General features: G+C 39.6%; 1 pseudogene; it reads left to right on the top strand.

Moving 5' to 3' along the window:
• The first annotated feature begins 18,310 nt into the window (after positions 1 to 18,310).
• Positions 18,311 to 18,417, top strand: LOC112582433 (annotated as a pseudogene).
• The last annotated feature ends 2,489 nt before the right edge of the window (positions 18,418 to 20,906 follow it).

Genomic DNA, 20,906 nt, shown 5'->3' on the forward strand with positions numbered 1-20,906 from the left:
AACTGGTGAAGGCACAAGTGTTAACATGTATTTCTTTCATCTGATCATAGTAGACAGGATTTCAAATGTAATGTGTTTTTTTTCCTTTAGTTGAGTTGTACTTTGGAAGCTGTAATGGCAATATTAAGTAATTATAACATGGAAGATGGAAGGATGCTGAGCCATTTCTACTGAATTGTCTCAGATATACAATCACAGTGTGTACCATACAAGATTCCCCTATGTTTTCAAAGTCCATCACTTGAAGTCTAAAATTTTTTGTCGGCTTGCTAAAGGTCATGTGGAATAGAAAGAAGCTGGCTTGTTAGAAACAAATTAAACCGCTAGGTGGCGCTGTCTTCAACACTCAAGGCATTTGTCTTCTTAGGTAGCCTTCCTTTCCATCATTGTGTGCTGCAGAAGTGGCTGGTATACTTGTTTGGGGTAATCATAATTACATGATAGCATTATAGTGATCATGTCCGATCACTACAATGATGTCCAGGATGCCTTCATGCTGCTGCTGCTAAGTCACTTCATTCATGTCCGACTCTGTGCGATCCCATAGACAGCAGCCCACCAGGCTCCCCTGTCCCTGGGATTCTCCAGGCAAGAACACTGGCGTGGGTTGCCATTTCCTTCTCCAATGCATGAAAGTGAAAAGTGAAAGGGAAGTCGCTCAGTCGTGTCCGGCCCTCAGCGACCCCATGGACTGCAGCCTACCAGGCTCTTCCGTTCATGGGATTTTCCAGTCAAGAGTACTGAAGTGGGTGCCATCGCCTTCTCCACCTTCATGCTGCTGCTGCTGCTGCTGCTAAGTCGCTACAGTCGTGTCCGACTCTGTGCGACCCCATAGATGGCAGCCCACCAGGCTCCCCCGTCCCTGGGATTCTCCAGACAAGAACACTGGAGTGGGTTGCCATTTCCTTCTTCAATGCAGGAAAGTGAAAGTGAAGTCACTCAGTCGTGTCGGACTCTTAGCGACCCCATGGACTGCAGCCCACCAGGCTCCTCTGTCCATGGGATTTTCCAGGCAAGAGTACTGGAGTGGGGTGCCAGTGCCTTCTCTGGCCTTCATGCTAGGATCATAAAAAACCAAAGGCTTCAGTGAAGCCATTACTCCACTTATACTTTCCTACTGTTTTAATATTTCTTAGGCTTTTCAGCTCATGAAAAAACTCAAGATTTATAGATAATTTTCTTCATCATCTATAATTTAACATTTAACAATTTAAAGCTTAAATATCTCTGCTAATTACACATTATTACTCTCCTAAACTTACTCAGTCATAAAAATAGAATCATAGAAAAAAATCATAAACAACTTTGGAATCGAGTCATCCAAATTAATTTTTATCTAAGATAAGTAATGATATTCTGCTTTGCATTGTACTGTCTTCATAGTTAGCCTATTTTATGTAAAGAAGCTTTTTAAAATACCTCTGTTCATAGTTGACTCTTGGGATGACATAGTAGAATCAACCAATTCCAAGGAAAAATTGTGCACTGATTCTTTTCCCTAATACCAACCAAATTCTTTACATTCTTCATTTTATTGTTTCTGCCTCATTTATGTGGTTCTAGAACATTATAAAGAATCTGTTTATAGCAATCCACAAATACGACCAAATCAAGACAAAATTGTGTTAATTGTACCTGATATTGATCACAACATTATTGTCTCAATACCAAGCAAGTATCTTAAAACTCCATTATCCTGGAGAAGGAAATGGCAACCCATTCCGGTATTCTTGCCTTGGAAATCCCATTAACAGCGAAGCCTGGTGGGGTCCATGGGGTCACAAAAGAGTCGGACACACCTTAGTGACTAAGACAAAAACAATATGCTAAGTGAAACAAGTCAGATAGAGAAAGACAAGTACTGTATGAGATCTCTTATATGTGGAACTAAAATATACAACAAACCTTGAGGAAATAAATAAAATTGAAAAACTTTTAGCCAGACTTATTAAGAAAAAAGAAGAATCAAATCAACAAAATCAGAAATGAAAAAGGAGAGGTTACAACAGACAATGCAAAGAAATAGAGGAAAACAACAGAATGGGAAAGACTAGAGATCTCTTTAAGAAAATTATAGATACCAAGGGAACATTTCATGCAAAGATGGGCTTGATAAAGGACAGAAATGGTATGGACCTAACAGAATCAGAAGATATTAAGAAGAGGTGACAAGAATACATAGAAGAACTGTACAAAAAAGATCTTCACGACCCAGATAATCACGATGGTGTGATCACTGACCTAGAGCCAGACATCCTGGAATGTGAAGTCAAGTGGGCCTTAGAAAGCATCACTACAACCAAAGCTAGTGGAGGTGATGGAATTCCAGTTGAGCTATTTCAAATCCTGAAAGATGATGCTGTGAAAGTGCTGCACTCAATATGCCAGCAAATTTGGAAAACTCAGCAGTGGCCACAGGACTGGAAAAGGTCAGTTTTCATTCCAATCCCCAAGAAAGGCAATGCCAAAGAATGCTCAAACTACTGCACAATTGCACTCATTTCACACGCTAGTAAAGTAATGCTCAAAATTCTCCAAGCCAGGCTTCAGCAATATGTGAACCGTGAACTTCCTGATGTTCAAGCTGGTTTTAGAAAAGGCAGAGGAACCAGAGATCAAATTGCCAACATCCGCTGGATCATGGAAAAAGCAAGAGAGTTCCAGAAAAACATCTATTTCTGCTTTATTGACTATGCCAAAGCCTTTGACTGTGTGGATCACAATAAACTGTGGAAAATTCTGAAAGAGATGGGAATACCAGACCACCTGACCTGCCTCTTGAGAAATGTGTATGCAGGTCAGGAAGCAACAGTTAGAACTGGACATGGAACAACAGACTGGTTCCAAATAGGAAAAGGAGTACGTCAAGGCTGTATATTGTCACCCTGTTTATTTAACTTATATGCAGAGTACATCATGAGAAACGCTGGACTGGAAGAAACACAAACTGGAATCAAGGTTGCTGGGAGAAATATCAATAACCTCAGATATGCAGATGACACCACCCTTATGGCAGAAACTGAAGAGGAACTAAAAAACCTCTTGATGAAAGTGAAAGTGGAGAGCGAAAAAGTTGGCTTAAAGCTCAACATTCAGAAAATGAAGACCATGGCATCCGGTCCCATCACTTCATGGGAAATAGATGGGGAAACAGTGGAAACAGTGTCAGACTTTATTTTGGGGGGCTCCAAAATCACTGCAGATGGTGACTGCAGCCATGAAATTAAAAGACGCTTACTCCTTGGAAGGAAAGTTATGACCAACCTAGACAGCATATTCAAAAGCAGGGACATAACTTTGCCAACAAAGGTCCGTCTAGTCAAGGCTATGGTTTTTCCTGTGGTCATGTATGGATGTGAGAGTTGGACTGTGAAGAAGGCTGAGCGCCAAGAATTGATGCTTTTGAACTGTGGTGTTGGACAAGACTCTTGAGAGTCCCTTGGACTGCAAGGAGATCCAACCAGTCCATTCTGAAGGAGATCAGCCCTGGGATCTCTTTGGAAGGACTGATGCTAAAGCTGAAATTCCAGTACTTTGGCCACCTCATGTGAAGAGTTGACTCACTGGAAAAGACTCTGATGCTGGGAGGGATTGGGGGCAGGAGGAGAAGGGGACGACAGAGGATGAGATGGCTGGATGGCATCACTGACTCAATGGACGTGCGTCTGGGTGAACTCCGGGAGTTGGTGATGGACAGGGAGGCCTGGCATGCTGCGATTCATGGGGTTGCAAAGAGTCAGACACAACTGAGCGACTGAACTGAACTGACAACAGACAATGCAGAAATATGAAGGATTATAAGAGACTATTATGAGCAACTATATGGCAATAGAATGGATACCCTGAAAGAAATGGACAGATTCTTAGAAACGTTCAATCTTCCAAGCCTGAACCGGGAAGAAATAGAAATTATGAACAACCCAATTATAGGCACTGAAATCGAAACTGTGATCAAAAATCTCCCAAAAAACAAAGACCAGGACCAAATGGCTTCACAGATGAATTCTATCAAACATTTAGAGAAGAGCTAATGCCTATCCTTCTAAAACTCTTTCAAAAAATTGCAGAGAAAGGAACACTTCCAAACTCTATGAGGCCACCAATACCCTGATACCAAAACCAGACAAAGACAACACAAAAAAAACTACAGGCCAATATCACTGATGAACATAGATGCAAAAATCCAGAACAAAATTTTAGCAAACAGAATTCATTAACACATCAAAAAGCTCATACACCATGAGCAAGTTGGGTTTATTGTAGGGATGCAAGGATTCTTCAATATAGGCAAATCAATCACTGTGATACACCATGTTAACAAACTGAAAGATCAAAACCATATGATCATCTCAATAGATGCAGAAAAAGCCTTTGACAAAACTCAGCACCCATTTATGATTAAAACTCTTCAAAAAATGGGCACAGAAGGAACCTACCTCAACATAGTAAAGGTCATATATGATAAGCCTACAGCAAACATTATTGTCAATGGTGAAAAAGCTGAAAGCATTCCCCCTAAGATCAGGAACAAGACAAGGGTATCCATTCTCACCACTATTATTCAACATAGTTTTGGAAGTCCTAGCTATGGCAATCAAAGAAGAAAAAGAAATAAAAGTAATCCAGATCAGAAAAGAAGTAAAGCTCTCACTGTTTGCAGGTGACATAACAATATATATAGAAAACCCTAAAGATACTATCAGAAAATTACTAGAAGTTATCAGTGAATTTAGCAAAGTCACAGGATACAAAATCAAGACACAGAAATCACTTGCATTCCTGTATACTAACAATTAAAAATCAGAGAAATCAAGGAATCAATCCCATTCACCATTGCAACAAAAAGAATAAAATATCTAGGAATAAACCTACCTAAGGAGACAAAAGAACTGTATACAGAAAATTATAAGACACTGATGAAAGAAATCAAAGACAACATAAACAGATGGAGAGATATTCCAAGTTCCTGGGTAGGAAGAATCAATATTGTGAACATGACTATACTACCAAATGCAGTCTACAGATTCAATGCGATACCTATCAAATTACTAATGACATTTTTCACAGAACTAGAACAAAAAATTTCACAATTCATATGGAAACACAAAAGACCCCAAATATCTAAAGCAGTCTTGAGAAAGAAGAATGGAGCTGGAGGAATCAACCTTCCTGACTTCACATTATACTTCAAAGAAACAGTCATCAAGACACTATGGTACTGGCACAAAAACAGAAATATAGACCAATGGAACAAGATTGAAAGCCCAGAAATAAACCCACACACCTATGGGTACCTTATATTTGACAAAGGAGGCAAGAATATACAATGGGGCAAAGATAGCCTCTTCAATAAATGGTGCTGAGAAGACTGGACAGCTACATGTAAAAGAATGAAATTAGAACACTTCCTAACGCCATATACAAAGATAAACTCAAAATGGATTAAAGACCTAAATGTAAGACCAGGAACTATAAAATTCTTAGAGGATAACATAGGCAGAACACTCTATGACATAAATCAAAGCAAGAGCCTCTATGTCCCATCTCCTGGAGTAAAGGAAATAAAAGTAAACAAGTGGGACCCAATTAAACTTAAAAGCTTTTGCACAGCAAATAAAACTATAAGCAAGGTGAAAAGACAACCCTCAGAATGGGAGAAAATAATAGCAAATGAAACAACTGACAAAGGATTAATTTTCAAATTATACAAGCAGCTCATACAACTCAATGCCAGAAATAGAAACAACCTAATCAAAAAGTGGAAAAAGACCTAAACAGACATTTCTCCAAAGAAGACATCCAGATGGCTAACAAACACATGAACAGATGCTCAACATCACTCATTATTAGAGAAATGCAAATCAAAACTACAATGAGATATCAACTTACACCAGTCAGAATGGCCCTCATCAAAAAGTGTACAAACAATAAATGCTGGAGAGGGTGTGGAGAAAAGGGAACACTCTTGCACTGTTGGTGGGAATGTAAATTGATACAGCCACTATGGAAGATTTTTTAAGATTCCTTAAAAAACTAGGAATAAAACTGCCATATGACCTCACAATCTCACTCCTAGGCATATGTCCTGAGGAAACCAAAATTGAAAGAGACACATGTATCCCATTGTTCATTGAAGCACTATTTACAATAGCTAGAACATGGAAGCAACCTAGATGTCCATTGACAGATGAATGGATAAAGAAGTTGTGGTACATCTACACAATGGAATATTACTCAGCCATAAAAAGCAATGCATTTGAGTCAGTTCTAATGAGGTGGATGAACCTAGAGCCTGTTATACAGAGTGAAGTAAGTCAGAAAGAGAATGATAAATATTGTATACTAATGCATATATATGGAATCTAGAAAGCTGGTACTGATCAATTTTTTGCAGGGAAGCAATGGAAAAACAGACATAGAGAACAGACTTATGGACATGGGGAGAGGGGAGGAGAGGGTGAGATATATGGAGAGAGTAACATATGTTACTCTCATATCCATTACCATGTGTAAAATAGATAGTCAATGAGAATTTGCTATATGACTCAGGGAACTCAAATAGGGGCTCTGCGTCAACCCAGAGGTGTGGGATGGGGAGGGAGATGAGAGGGAGGTTCAAGAGGAAGGAGACATGTATACCTATGGCTGATTCATGTTGATGTATGGTAGAAAACAACAAAATTCTGTAAAGCAATTATCCTTCAATTAAAAAATAAAAAATATACAACAAACTAATGATTATAACAAAAAGAAGCAGTCTTATGGATATAGGGAACAAACTAGTGGTTATCCTTGGGGAGGGAGATGAGGGCCATATAGGGGTGGGGGAGTGGGAGGTAAGAGTCTACAAGGATGTATTGTACAACATGGGGAATATAGCCAGTATTTTGTAAACACTGTAAGTGGAATATAAACTTTAAGATTTTCATTAAAAAATATAATTTTTAAATGGAAAAAATCTCCATTATCATTTTCATTAGCTTTGTACATATTGAGTTTTATAAAATTTCTAAGAAAATGTTTTTTATTACTGTAGTCCATCAGCACTTTGATCGTATATCCACTATAGCACTTTAGCATCCAAATCTAATAAAATACAACTCATCTGGAAATTGATGAATAATTTATAGAATAATTTGTAAACACTTTCCACATACAATTACATGAGATAAAGGGTATACTTTGAAAAAAATCAAAATAGACTCATATTGTTGTTAATAAGCTACAAATAGGATTAAATTCCTTCAATCATAAAATAGTTGTTGAGCCAACTGTTTTAACAATTTATTCCTTAGGTATCTTTTGAATAAATTGTATTTTAAATGGAATTCTTTTTCTGTAAAATAAAACATTTTTCAAAAGTTTCCTTGAATGTACTAATCTAAAAAGAATCATAAACAACTTTAGAACTTAGTCATCCAAATTAATTTTTGCCAAAGAGAAGTAATGATATTCTGCTTTGCAATATAGTATAAGTAAGAAATTTAGTTGTAGATGCATAGATGCTAAAAAAAAATACTGAAGTAAGAAGACATAGTGAAAGATTCTTTGCTCCCCAAAATATTTTGCACTTTGCTGTGGAAAGATGTTAAGAAGGATTTTATCCAAAACACGTGACTAGGATGTTCACTTGAAACAAAGTGAATGGCCTTAGAGTTAGACTATTCCTTTCTCTACACTCAGGTTTCTAGGTTAAAAAATGAGTTTTGTTTATTTTATTGAAGTATAGTTGATTTACAGTGTGTTAATTTCTGCTGTACAGCAAAGTGATTCAGTTATACATATATATCCTTTTTCATATATTTTCCATTATGATTTATCCCAGGATATTGACTACAGTTCTCTGGCCATACAGTACAACATCGTTGTTTATCCATCCTATACATACTAGTTTGCATCTGTTAATCCCAAACTCCCAATCCTTCCCTCCCCCACCCAATCTTGGCAACCACACGTCTGTTTTCTGTGTCCGTGTGTCTGTTTCTCTTTCATAGATATGTTCATTTGTGTTGTGTTTTAGATTCCACATACAAGAGATATCTATGGTATTTGTCACTCCCTTTCTGACTTACTTCGCTTAGTATGATAAACTCTAGGTCCAGTGGTTTTTATTTTTAAAGTTGCTTTTTGTGGAGCTACTTTTAGGCCACTTGGGGAAGGGATTAGAGAAAGTAAGGTAGAGTTTTTCTTATTATATTTTATTGATTAATTGGCTTTAGTATATCCAAATGGACTTGGCCATTCTAATCATGTATGCTTAAAGATTTTCTGGAATCAAAAGGAAAAAGATTAAAAATCCAATTCTGCCACAAATAATGTGCTTCCTAAAGTAGAATATCCTTAGCTTATTACCAAATTTTGCATAAATATCTTCTCAAAATATTAATTATGTTACTATGTTTTTAAGTTATGTTTTTAGCATCAAAATTTCAGTTTAGGGTAGTTGCAGTTTTTAATAACTGGTGAGCTGGGTGTGTCAGTTATCTATTGCTGCATAGGAGACTGCCTCAAAGCTTTGTGGTTTAAAACAACAACAATTGTATTGATCACAATTCTGTGGACCATCCATTTGACCTGGGCTCATTGAGGGCAGTTTTGTTGATCTTGCTTGGATCATTTATGGGCCTCCAGTCAGATGACAAGTTGGCTGGGAGCTGGCTGGCCCTGGCTGACCCCACTCACACATCTGACAGTTAACTAAGGCTGTCAACCAGGGCACCTAGGTTGCTCACTGTGCTCATGGTGGCTGGGTTCCAACTGAGCAGAACTGCAAGTTGTAGGGCCCCTTGAGGCTTCGGCTTGGGAAATCCTACAGTGTCACTTCTGCCGCTTTCTGTTGGTCAAAGCAGATCATATGCCAGCCTGAAGTCAGAGGAAGGGAAAATAGTTCCTGTCTCTTGACAGAAAGAGCTGCAAACAATTCGTGGCCATATTTATCACACTAGGTGATTTGGATCAACCCTCTCATTGGAAATATTGAAATAATATCTTAAAACTATGGAAGACCTAAATATATATATATATATATATATATATATATGTGTGTAAACTTTATATATTATAAAGTTTATTATTTATATAAAGTTTTATAAACTTTATAAACTTTTATAAAGTTTATATATATATATATATAAAGTTTATATATATATATGAACTCCCAGGTTAATGTTTAACATGGGGATGGTAGCCTGTAGTCCATGTTATAGGTTCTCAGAGCACTGAAGATGAATAAGCTTTACACCTGGGATCCAGATGTCCAGGACCAGGACACAGTCACAATAAAAGGGAGTCTCTGTGATTCTGCAGCATTATGAAGGGACCCAAGAAGACTGAACCTCCAGGATCCATTCCCTTATTCCCTATCCCAGGAGACTAGAGAGAAGTCTGCCTTGACTCTGAGCACAGCTAGAGTAGAAGAGAGAAGGAAAAGAGCCCCTGAGAAGTTGGCACATGCCTGTCTCATGCAAATTTGTACCCCCAGAACTCCTAGCTTCAATGAGCTGGGTCCCTCAAGCCCTGAACTTAGTTGATGAAATCTGGACAGGAAATGCCTGCAAGGTGTCTGGCCTAATCAAACCACAAAGCCTCTCGATCCGAGGCCATTGGAAGCCACCAGAAATAATTTTCCTAAGGCACCTACCAGCCTGGAGTTTATGAAACCACCGGAAAACAAGACATGATGAAAATTAACCTGCTGAGGGGCTTCTCTGGTGGCTCAGTGGTAAAGAATCTGCCTGCCAATGCAGGATGCACGGGTTTGATCCCTGGTCCAGGAAGATCCCACATACCATGGAACAACTAAGCCCATATGCCACAGCTATTGAGCCTGAGCTTTAGAGTCCTTGAGCCACAACTACTGGAGCCCGTGGGCCCTAGAGTCCATGCTCCACAACAAGAGAGGCCACACAGTGAGAAGTGTGAGAAGCATAACTAGAGAGTAGCCCTAGTTCGCTGCAACTAGAGAGGAGCCCTCACAGCAGCAAAGACCCAGCACAGCCAAAAGTAAATAAATAAAATAATTTTTGTTTTACTTTTAAAAGAGAAAGAAATGGCCAGACCTGAGTACCACCACATGCTCAGTCATGGGCCAGTGGCCACCCCAAAAAGCCTAAGTGCAGTTCAGACACTGGGAAGGACCCCAGAGGACCCAACAGCAGGAGGCTATCAGCTAACCTCCCTCCTCGCAGGTGGTCAGAGCCCCTTCCATGCCTGTCACAGACATTGTAAGAAGTGAGAACACCAGTCAGAGAAGGGACAAATATTTGCATTATATATATATATATATATATATATATATATATATATATCTCCAAGCACTTGTGTCCAGAATTGAAAGAAACTTCTGTAAATCAATAAGAAAAAAGGAGACAACCCAATTTAGAAAAATGGTTAGAGGAATGGAAGAAGCACCTCATCACAGAGGAAATCCCAAAGGCTATACTGTCTTTTTTTAGAGAAGTATATGTGTGTGTGTGTTAAGTCACTTCAGTCATGTCCAACTCTTTGTGACCCCATGGACTGTAGCCTGACAGGCTCCTCTGTCCATGGGGATTCTCCAGGCAAGAACACTGGAGTGGGTTGCCATGCCCTCCTCCAGGGAATCTTCCCAACTAAGGGATCGAACCCAAGTCTCTTATGTCTCCTACATTGACAGGCATGTTCTTTACCACTAGTGCCACCTGGGAAGCCCAGGAAGGTATATATAATAGTTAAACTATTAAAATGCAAGGGAGTGACTAATGTGGAAATCAGAATAGTGGATACCTCTGAAAGTCTGTGGAGGGTGTTGTGATTGGGCCATGTCTTAGTCCATTTGGGTTGTGATAACAAAAATATCATAGACCAGTGGCTTAAACAACAAACATTTATTTTTCACAGTTCTGGAGACTGGGAAATCCAAGAGCAAAGCACCAGCAGATTTGATGTCGCAAGAGGGCCTGCTTCCTGGTTCATAGACAACCATCTTTATACTCTGTCCTCACAAGGTAGAAGAGACAAGGGAGCTCTTTGGGGTCTCTCTTGTAAGGGCACTGCTCCCATTCATGAGGGCTTCACCCTCATGACATAATCATGTCCAAAGGCCCAACTCCCAACACCATCACATTGGGAATGAGGCTTCAACAATATGAATTCTGGGGGGACACAAATATTCAGTGTATAGCAGGCCATTCTATCTCATGAGTGGAGTTGTGGGTACATGGTGTTCACCTTATAATAATATATACTTTTTATAATTGCCTATTTATATTTTTATGTGCTTTTCTGTATGTCAATTCTATCTCACAATAAGAAAGCCAAAAAATTTAAAACATAGCTAAGACCATAGAAGAAAATATCTTAAATGAGAAATAAGCAACATGAATAAAATCTTGGGCCTATCCAACACTTTTAACTCTGATATTTTTCCTCCATAATATTTATTACCTTCTGACACATCATATATTTTATTAAATGACTTTACTTGTTTGTTTCTCTTACCGTTCTCTAGAATGTATGCTCCATGAAGAGTTTTTTTTCTAATTTTCTGATTAAGTCTGTTTCTTAAGTCATATTACATAGGAGTGTGTAGAATGCAGTAGATGCTGAATATATATGTGTAGAATAAATGAATGAATCACATTCTAAGAATTTACCTTTAGCTTCAAAAGACTGTTCTGGTGGTTTGGGAATGGCCATTTTTGAATGCTGCTTTATGAATAATGGGCCTTCTGGTGGCTTGGGTAATAATTTTTCATCATGTATATGGTGATTGGTCACTGGAGTGTTCAGTTTCCCAGAGTCTTGTCTGAAGGAGGGCTCAGTTGCCATTTTATCTCCTAGGAGTTACCTCCAGAGTCACTTTTCTTCTTCCAAATTCTCCTTAAAGGTTGAGGTAAAGTGAAGAAAGTTTAACAGAAATGATCGGAAGTCAGAAAGCAATTCTGGACATAGTTCCTGCATATTATTGTCATGCTATTATAAACTCATGACACTGGTTTTCTCCTACTATGGCCATTGTGATGTCAGTAGAGAATGCTATTGAGATTTTTAAGAAAGGTCTACACTGAACAATTTATGGTGCTTTCCTAGTGTGTAAAGAGGACCATACTTTTCCTAGTGTGGGGTAGGAGACTTTCCCTTTTTTAATTTATTTTTAAATATTTATTTTTATTTATTTTATTTGGCTGCACCAGGTATTAATTGCAGCATGCAGGATCTTTGATCTTTGTTGCAGCATGTGGGAATCTTTAGCTGTGGCACATGGCATCAAGTTCCCTGACCAGGGGTTGAACCCAGGCCCCCTGCATGAGGAGTGTGAGGCCTTACCCACTGGACCACCAGGGAAGTCCCTTCCCTTTTACTGTATATACATTTACATTGTTTGACTTTTTAAAAGGTTTTATAAGAATTGCAGCTTGTATAGATAACAAATAGAAAGCAAATCTCAACTTGCAAGAATCTTGAGGGAAAATAAAATTCATTTCTAAAACATCAGAGGAAAACTAAGGGGAACAAGGATGACATGGTTAAGCTTTTGGGCTCTCTGCCTGGGTTTGACATACAATAATTAGTTGTGTGCTGTTCGTCTAGTTGTTTAACTTGTTTGCATTGTTGCCTCATCTAGAAAATAATAACAATCCTCACTTCTTAAGAGTTGTGAGGGTTAAACAAATTGCTTAGAACAGGGGTGTCACAGAGTAACTGTTCAATAAATGTTAACTATTATTATCTTTTAGTAGATAGGGAAAATAGTCATGATAAGATGTGTGTGTGTGTGTGTGTGTGTGCTCAGTCATGTCTGACTTTTTTGTGAGTCTATGGACGACAGCCCGCCAGGCTTCTCTGTCCATGGGATTTTCCAGGCAAGGATACTGGAGTGTGTTGCCATTTCCTACTCCAGGGGATCTTCCCAAGCCAGGGATCGCACCCAGGTCTCCTGTATTGCAGGCGGATTCTTTACTGTCTGAACCACCAGGGAAGCCCTTGCGTGTCCTTAAAAAGAAGGAGCCTGAATTTGAATTTAAGTCTGTCTTGTGTGTGCTTTGAGTGCTCAGTCGCTCAGTTGTGTCAGACTCTTGCAAGTCCATGGGCTGTAGCGTGCCAGGCTCTTCTGTCCATGGGATTTCCCAGGCAAGAATACTGCAGTGGGTTGCCATTTCCTACTCCAGGGGATCTTCCCCACCTAAGGATCGAACCCATGTCTCCTGCATCTCCTGCATTGGCAGGCAGGTTCTTTACCACTGAGCCACCTGGGAAGGCAAACTGCCCAAGAGGTTCAGTACCAAGTGTTGATCCTCTGGTTTATAAAACGTTGCTCTTGTAAGGTGATCAGTAGACAATAATAATAATAATATTAATTGAGATGTTATTGTATATCCACATTAAGTGCTTTATATGCTTTGTCATACATTATCACGTTGAATTCTCATCAATATCCTTAAAATTATTTAATACTATTTAACTCTGACTAGATAATTTATTGAGTGTTTTTCTGCTGTTTTTTTTCCTTTTAATGCTTGGAGGCCTTTATGCTTGACTGGGTGGGGTGTGAGGGACAAAGATAAATGCTTCTAAAGGCAGTGAGTTAGGAAATAAAGGGCCCAGAGCCCCAAGTCTCCACCAGAGGGAAGGCTCAGGTTCTTTTCCCTACAAAAATCCCAGGAGGGAATTTCAGAGGCCTCATGGGTGGGCAGGAGTGGGGAGGAGCAGATGGAGTGGTGCTCAAGGAGGCTGATCCCAGGACTAGAATCTTCCCCAGAAGAGACAAGCTCTCTGAATCCCTAGAAGGGGCTCAGGGGTGTTGAGTGATTTGCCCAAAGTCTAAGAGCAAGACACAGGTCTGAGTATGTCAGACTCCAGAGCCGATGCTCTGAACCACACTATCAGACTTCTTAGCATGACTGAGTCTCTTCAGATCACAATTAACTGTTGTCCTTCCATATGCATTTCTGGGGCCTAAAGCTGGGTGATGTACATATTCAGAAGTGTTAGCAAGAAATGGTGGTGGGAGAGTAGAAGGTCACGTGCAATTGAGCCACATGCCCTGCAGTTATACTGGGTGAACTTTGATTCCATATTCTAGTCTTTAATGTAGGCTTGCTTCCTAGATATGTGGCTCATTTTCTTTTCTTTTAAACTTTTTATTTTGTATTGGAGTATAGTCAATTAACAATGTTGTAACAGTTTGAGGTAGACAGCAAAAGGACTCAGCCATACATATACGTGTATTGTTTCTCCCCCAAATTCCCCTCCCATCCAGGCTGGAAATGTGGTTCATTTTCATTCAATAAAGTTTCCATGATGAATATTTGCAGATATATGTATTTGTAAGCCTTTATTTTCTACTTCAGTAACCTCTGCCATTAATATTTATGATTAATCCGTAAACCATATGAAATCATTCCTAAGTAGGTGAACCTAAATTAGCAAACTCCCATCCCATCAACCACAGAAGATTTATCCATTCTAGGAGTAATTTATTTTTTCATCACTGATTCTCTGGGGAGGTTTCAGAGCTTCTTTTCATCACCATTCCTTCTCAGATAACTGGCAAAATAGCCGGAGAAGCCTTTGAAAGTGCTGGATGTTTGATAAATGTCTAGCTAGAACTTTCATTTCAAGTTAAGGACAGAAGGTGATCCTTCCTCTGTGAATAATAATACCAGAAAAGAAAAGAATGTCTTGATATAGTTGTAATAAAAAGAGCCCTTGATATCTTAGTGTAATAAACAGATTTCTTACCCACCTGTTCTGGGAATTGACAGGTGTAGAAATAATAAACTAAAATGTCTCTGTAAATTTCATAAATGTAGTAGATAAAAGAAAAGGCATCTTTTTAAAAATCTTTTTAAAAATTGGAATGTAAAAGTCAGAGAAACAAGCTACTGTGTTTTAAAACTTTTATAAAGCCACATTTTAAACACAGGGGAGTCAGGTTAGGGGCAGAAGGAAGGGGAAAGAGGCAAATGAAAAAACCTACAAGCAAACCAACCAACCTGGGAACTCAGTATGGCCAGTAGATTTAAAAGATGTCATTACTGAAAAATCCTGATTAGCTAACCCTGTGGATCCAGGACAATAAGAGACGTGGAGCTGACTCAGATGCTCTTAGATCAACAGACTCCCCAGCTGACTCACAGCCCTGTGAGCACAATCACTGTTGATTGTATGCAACAGATTTTGTTTCATCAATTACATGCTAATAACTGACCAATACAATAGCTGTGTCTGTTGGGCTATTTTTTTTATAATGGAAATCTGACATAAGCAAATGTACAGTGATCCCAGAAACCCTTTGGGTCAAATACAAGAGAATGGAGACCAAAAAAATTCAAGCTTTCCTCTTTAGAAGCCCAAAGCCAACCGGAAGTAATACTGCAGGGCCTGGAGAGCTTGCTAGGGAATCCGTGCTTTAGAGGTATGGGTGGAGGATCCAGGAGGAAAGAGTCAGTGGAAGGAGGACGTTCAGCTACTCTCCCCTCTGATCTTGACTTCTGGGGAAACAACATCATGTTACTGCAGCCAGCACCAGGCTTTTAGGCTTGTCGCCTCTACTCTCAGATCTTCTCACTGTTTTGTCCATTAGGTGAGTTTGTCCTTATAAACTGTTCATAAATTGCTCTTCTGGTTTTAGGGGGTTTAACTGAAGTTCTCTTTGTTCAAGTTTTCTAGTTAAATCATCATATTCGGTACAAAAGGTCAAAGGGGGTAAACTTTGGGTTTTGCTACTTTTACTGCTTTTTGGCGTCATTCCTTTAACAGTCCTTTCTTTAAACTGCCAAATTAAAATTTCTGTCTCCTATACTTAAGATATTGAATAAGTGTTTTATTTAATTTCCTTTTAATAGTTGAGTTTGGTGGGAAGTTTGGGCTAGTTTTAGTTCCCAGTGTTCACATAGCATGCAGTCTCTTGGGTATAAAGTAAGTGCATTTGTTTAAGCCACACTTTTTGATTCATCCAAGCCCACTTTCCAGTATGCTTACCTTGTGACTTAATCTCTGCTGATATGTTTGATAGTTGTTAATAAGTTAAAAGAAGTTTTTGACGTTTGTGGAGGGTGAAGGGCAGTGTGTGCGTGCTTTCAGGCCTGATTGAATTAAGTGCTCTGTTCTTCATTTACTACTAAATCCTCCTTTGGCTTTTTATTTCATAAAAGCTTTCTTAGAAAATATTTTATGTTCTTGAGGTAGAAAGTATAACACATTTCTTCCCATCCCATAGGTTACACCTTGACCTAATGTTTTTATGCCTGATCATTACACTTACTATTATTTCTTTTAGGGTGTGCAGTATATAGACTGTATTAACAAGGGTTGGTGAGGTTTATCGGGCTTTATCGATGATAGAACAGGCTCCTCTGGAAGGGTATGAAACACTGCCAAGTCCTTTGAGTTTTAGGCTACCGCCAGTAGTACTCTAGTAAATAATGCTGTTGTTAGAATCATTTGGGTTTAGGGCTAAACAGAGTGGGATATCTAACCCCAATTTGACTGTAGTGTAATCAGAAATGTTAAGGTCAGTTTTACAACTTATTTTTATTTTATTTATATTTTATATCAGAGAAGGCAATGGCAACCCACTCCAGTACTCTTGCCTGGCAAATCCCATGGGCGGAGGAGCCTGGTAGGCTGCAGTCCATGGGGTCGCTAGGAGTCGGACACGACTGAGCGACTTCACTTTCACTTTTCACTTTCATGCATTGGAGGAGGAAATGGCAACCCACTTCAGTATTCTTGCCTGGAGGATCCCAGGGATGGCGGAACCTGGTGGGCTGCCGTCTATGGGGTCGCACAGAGTTGGACATGACTGAAGCGACTTAGTATAGCATAGCATAGTTTATATAATTTATATTTTATTTTATTATTTATTTTTATTTGGCTTATGGTAGCACAGCTAGGACTTTATTTTGAGGTACTCTCTGACACGCTTTACAGTGGATTTCTATTAATTTGGGTACATTGTCTGACTGTGGTGGCCGGCCTAAATTTACCAACCCTGTTCAGTTCAGTTCAGTTCAGTCGCTCAGTCGTGTCTGAATCTTTGTGACCCCATGAACCGCAGCATGCCAGGCCTCCCTGTCCATCACCAACTCCCAGAGTCTACCCAAACCCATGTCTATTGAGTCAGTGATGCCATCCAACCATCTCATCCTCTGTCGTCACCTTCTCCTCTTGCCCTCAATCTTTCCCAGCATCAGAGTCTTTTCAAATGAGTCAGCTCTTCACATCAGGTGGCCAAAGTATTGGAGCTTCGGCTTCAACATCAGTCCTTCCAATGAACACCCAGGATTGATCTCCTTTAGAATGGACTGGTTGGATCTCCTTGCAGTCCAGGGTACTCTCAAGAGTCTTCTCCAACACCACAGTTCAAAAGCATCAATTCTTCGGGGCTCAGCTTTCTTCACAGTCCAACTCTCACATCCATACATGACCACTGGAAAAACCATAGCCTTGACTAGACGGACCTTTGTTGGCAAAGTAATGTCTCTGCTTTTGAATATGCCATCTAGGTTGGTCATAACTTTCCTTCCAAGGAGTAAGCGTCTTTTAATTTCATGGCTGCAGTCACCATCTGCACTGATTTTGGAGCCCCCAAAAATAAAGTCTGACACTGTTTCCACTGTTTCCGCATCTATTTCCCATGAAGTGATGGAACCAGATGGCATGATCTTCGTTTTCTGAATGTTGAACTTTAAGCCAACTTTTTCACTCTCCTCTTTCACCTTCATCAAGAGGCTTTTTAGTTCCTCTTCACTTTCTGCCATAAGGGTGATGTCATCTGCATATCTGAGGTTACTGATATTTCTCCTGGCAATCTTGATTCCAGCTTGTGTTTCTTCCAGCCCAGCGTTTCTCATGATGTACTCTGTATATAAATTAAATGAGCAGGGTGACAATATACAACCTTGATGCACTCCTTTTCCTATTTGGAACCAGTCTGTTGTTCCATGTCCAGTTCTAACTGTTGCTTCCTGACCTGCATACAAATTTCTCAAGAAGCAGGTCAGGTGGTCTGGTATTCCCATCTCTTGAAGAATTTTCCACAGTTTATTGTGGTCCACACAGTCAAAGGCTTTGGTATAGTCAATAAAGCAGAAATAGATGTTTTTCAGGAACTCTTGCTTTTTCGATGATCCAGCAGATATTGGCAATTTGATCTCTGGTTCCTCTGCCTTTTCTAAAACCAGCTTGAACAACTGGAAGTTCACAGTTCACGTATTGCTGAAGCCTGGCTTGGAGAATTTTGAGCATGACTTTACTAGCGTGTGAGATGAGTGCAAGTGTGCAGTAGTTTGAGCATTCTTTGGCATTGCCTTTCTTTGGGATTGGAATCACTTCTCGGCCTTTTGGCTAAGATCAAGTGTAGTATCAGAGGCTTTAGTTTACTCAATAAAGCAGATGTGTTTTGCAATTCTCACGCTTTTTCTATGATCCATTGAACATTGGCAATTTGATCTCTGGTTCCTCTGGTTTTTCTAAACCCAGCTTGTACATCTGGAAGTTCTCAGTTCATGTAATGTCAAAGGTAGCTCAAAGGATTTTGGGCATTACCTTGAAGAACATGAAATGAGTGCAATTATACAGTAGTTTCAGCATTCTTTGGCATTGCCTTTCTTTGGGGTTGGAATAAAACCTGACCTTTTCCAGTCCTGTGGCCACTGGTAAGTTTTCCAAATTTGTGGGTACATTGAATGTAGCACTTTAACAGCATAATCTTTTAGAATGTGAAACAGTTTCAGCTGGACTTCCATCACCTCCACTAGCTTTCTTCATAATAACGATTCTTAGGGCCCACTTGACTTCTCAATCCAGGATGTCTGGCTCTAGGTGAGTGACTATACCATTGTGGTTATCTCGTTCATGAAGGCCTTTTTGCATAGTTCTGTGTACTCTTGCCATCTCTTCTTTTTCTCTTTGCTTCTGTTAAGTCTTGTCATTTCTGTCCTTTATTGTGCCCACCTTTGCATGAAATGTTCCATTTGTATCTCCACTTTCCTGGCAGAGATCTATAGCCTTTTCCATTGTATGGTTTTCTTCTTCTTCTTTTTTTTTGGGGGGGAGGGGGCATTGTTCACTTAAGAAGGCCTTCTTATCTCTCCTGATGCTTAGGATTTAAGGAATACCAGTTAGAAGTCAGCAAATCAAGCAAAGACTAGGAGAGAGCCAATTCAGAGTAAGGTACAGGATAGGAGACAGACAATTAGAGTAAAGTACCAGCTAGTACTAAGCCAAATAGAGCAAGGTAGAGACTAGGAGTCAGCCAATCAGAGCAAAGTAAGTTAGGTCTCTGACAATCAGGGAAAATCACAGGCTGGGGGTCAGCCAATCAGATCAAAGTGAGGACTAGAACTGAGAGACATGGATGGATCCAGAACAGGGAAAAGATTTCCACTCTGCCAATGTGGGAAAAATATGTTGATTATTGACACATTCTGTGAAAGGAGTTATAATTAAAAGCAAAAAATGCTGGAAGAAATTCTCACCTACTGAGGTATAGGGAAATAATTCTGGCCTGCATGTGATTTATTTTGAACTTTAGGCTAACCAATACAGCCTGTTTATGGCCTATTAAGCATATATTGTACATATGCTTTAACCATTAAGAAAAAATACATTCAGAAAATAATACAAAGATGCATTTTGATTGTTATCCTCATTGTCATGTCTAGTAATTTTCAAGTGTTTGTCCAGGTACTATGACTAAGTAATATTCCCTTTCTTCTTCTGTACCTGTCCCTATACAAGACTGATGAGTATCCAAGAAAAGGGAGGGTTGAAACAGAACAGAACCCTATGATCCTTGCCCTCTGGCACCCTGCAACATGTCCTCAGCCAGTCTTTTGTGTGTAGAAAACTTTAGTCAAAGAATAAGTTTAATCAGAAAAATGAGAACATGTGGAAAACAAGGAAAACATTCAAAAAAGATCAAATAAGAATAATATACCAATCAAGCATAGACAGTGACCTTTAAATCTTTCTCAAAGCCTTGAGATAATACTCTGAGACACTTGAGATAATACTCTGAGCTGTCATATAGATACCAAACACTAGGGTGAAGAAGTTAACTTCATGATGACCATACTATACCCATGACATAAGGTGCCACAATTCTGAGAACCGGCCTCAAAGAAATGGGAACAAATGGACCCTGGAACTGAAGATTAAGGGTACCTAAAACAACCAAGATGACTCAAACCACTGATGACCATTCTAAGATGATTATCAGAGCTGACTATGCTATTTCTGCATATAGCCCCCTCCTTCTGTCTATAAAAGCTCTTTCTTACCCCACAGGTTGCCAGTGGTGGGGAGTTGGCCTTGGGCCTGACATTCCTCATCCCACTCCAGTTGCCAGCATCTAAATTAAGTAATATTTCCTTTCCACCAATCTGGCCTGTTTGTTGGCTTTTGAGAAGCAAGCAGTTGGAACCTACACCAGTTCAATTCAGTTCAGTTCAGTCGCTCATTTGTGTCCGACTCTTGGCAACCCCATGAATCGCAGAACACCAGGTCTCCCTATCCATCACCAACTCCCAGAGTTTACTCAAACTCATGTCCATCGAGTCAGTGATGCCATCCAGCCATCTCATCCTCTGTCGTCCCCTTCTCCCCCTGCCCCCAATCCCTCCCAGCATCAGGGTCTTTTCCAATGAGTCAACTCTTCACATGACATGACCAAAGTATTGGAGTTTCAGCTTTAGCATCAGTCCTTCGAATGAACACCCAGGACTGATCTCCTTTAGAATGGACTGGTTGGATTTCCTTGCAGTCCAAGGGACTCTCAAGAGTATTTTCCAATACCACAGTTCAAAAGCATCAATTCTTCAGTGCCCAGCTTTCTTCCCAGTCCAACTCTCACATCCATACATGACCACTGGAAAAACCATAGCCTTGACTAGATGGACCTTGGTTGGCAAAGTAATATC

The sequence above is a fragment of the Bubalus bubalis genome, chromosome X, assembly GCF_019923935.1.
Source record: "Bubalus bubalis isolate 160015118507 breed Murrah chromosome X, NDDB_SH_1, whole genome shotgun sequence".
NCBI classification, from domain to species: domain Eukaryota; kingdom Metazoa; phylum Chordata; class Mammalia; order Artiodactyla; family Bovidae; genus Bubalus; species Bubalus bubalis.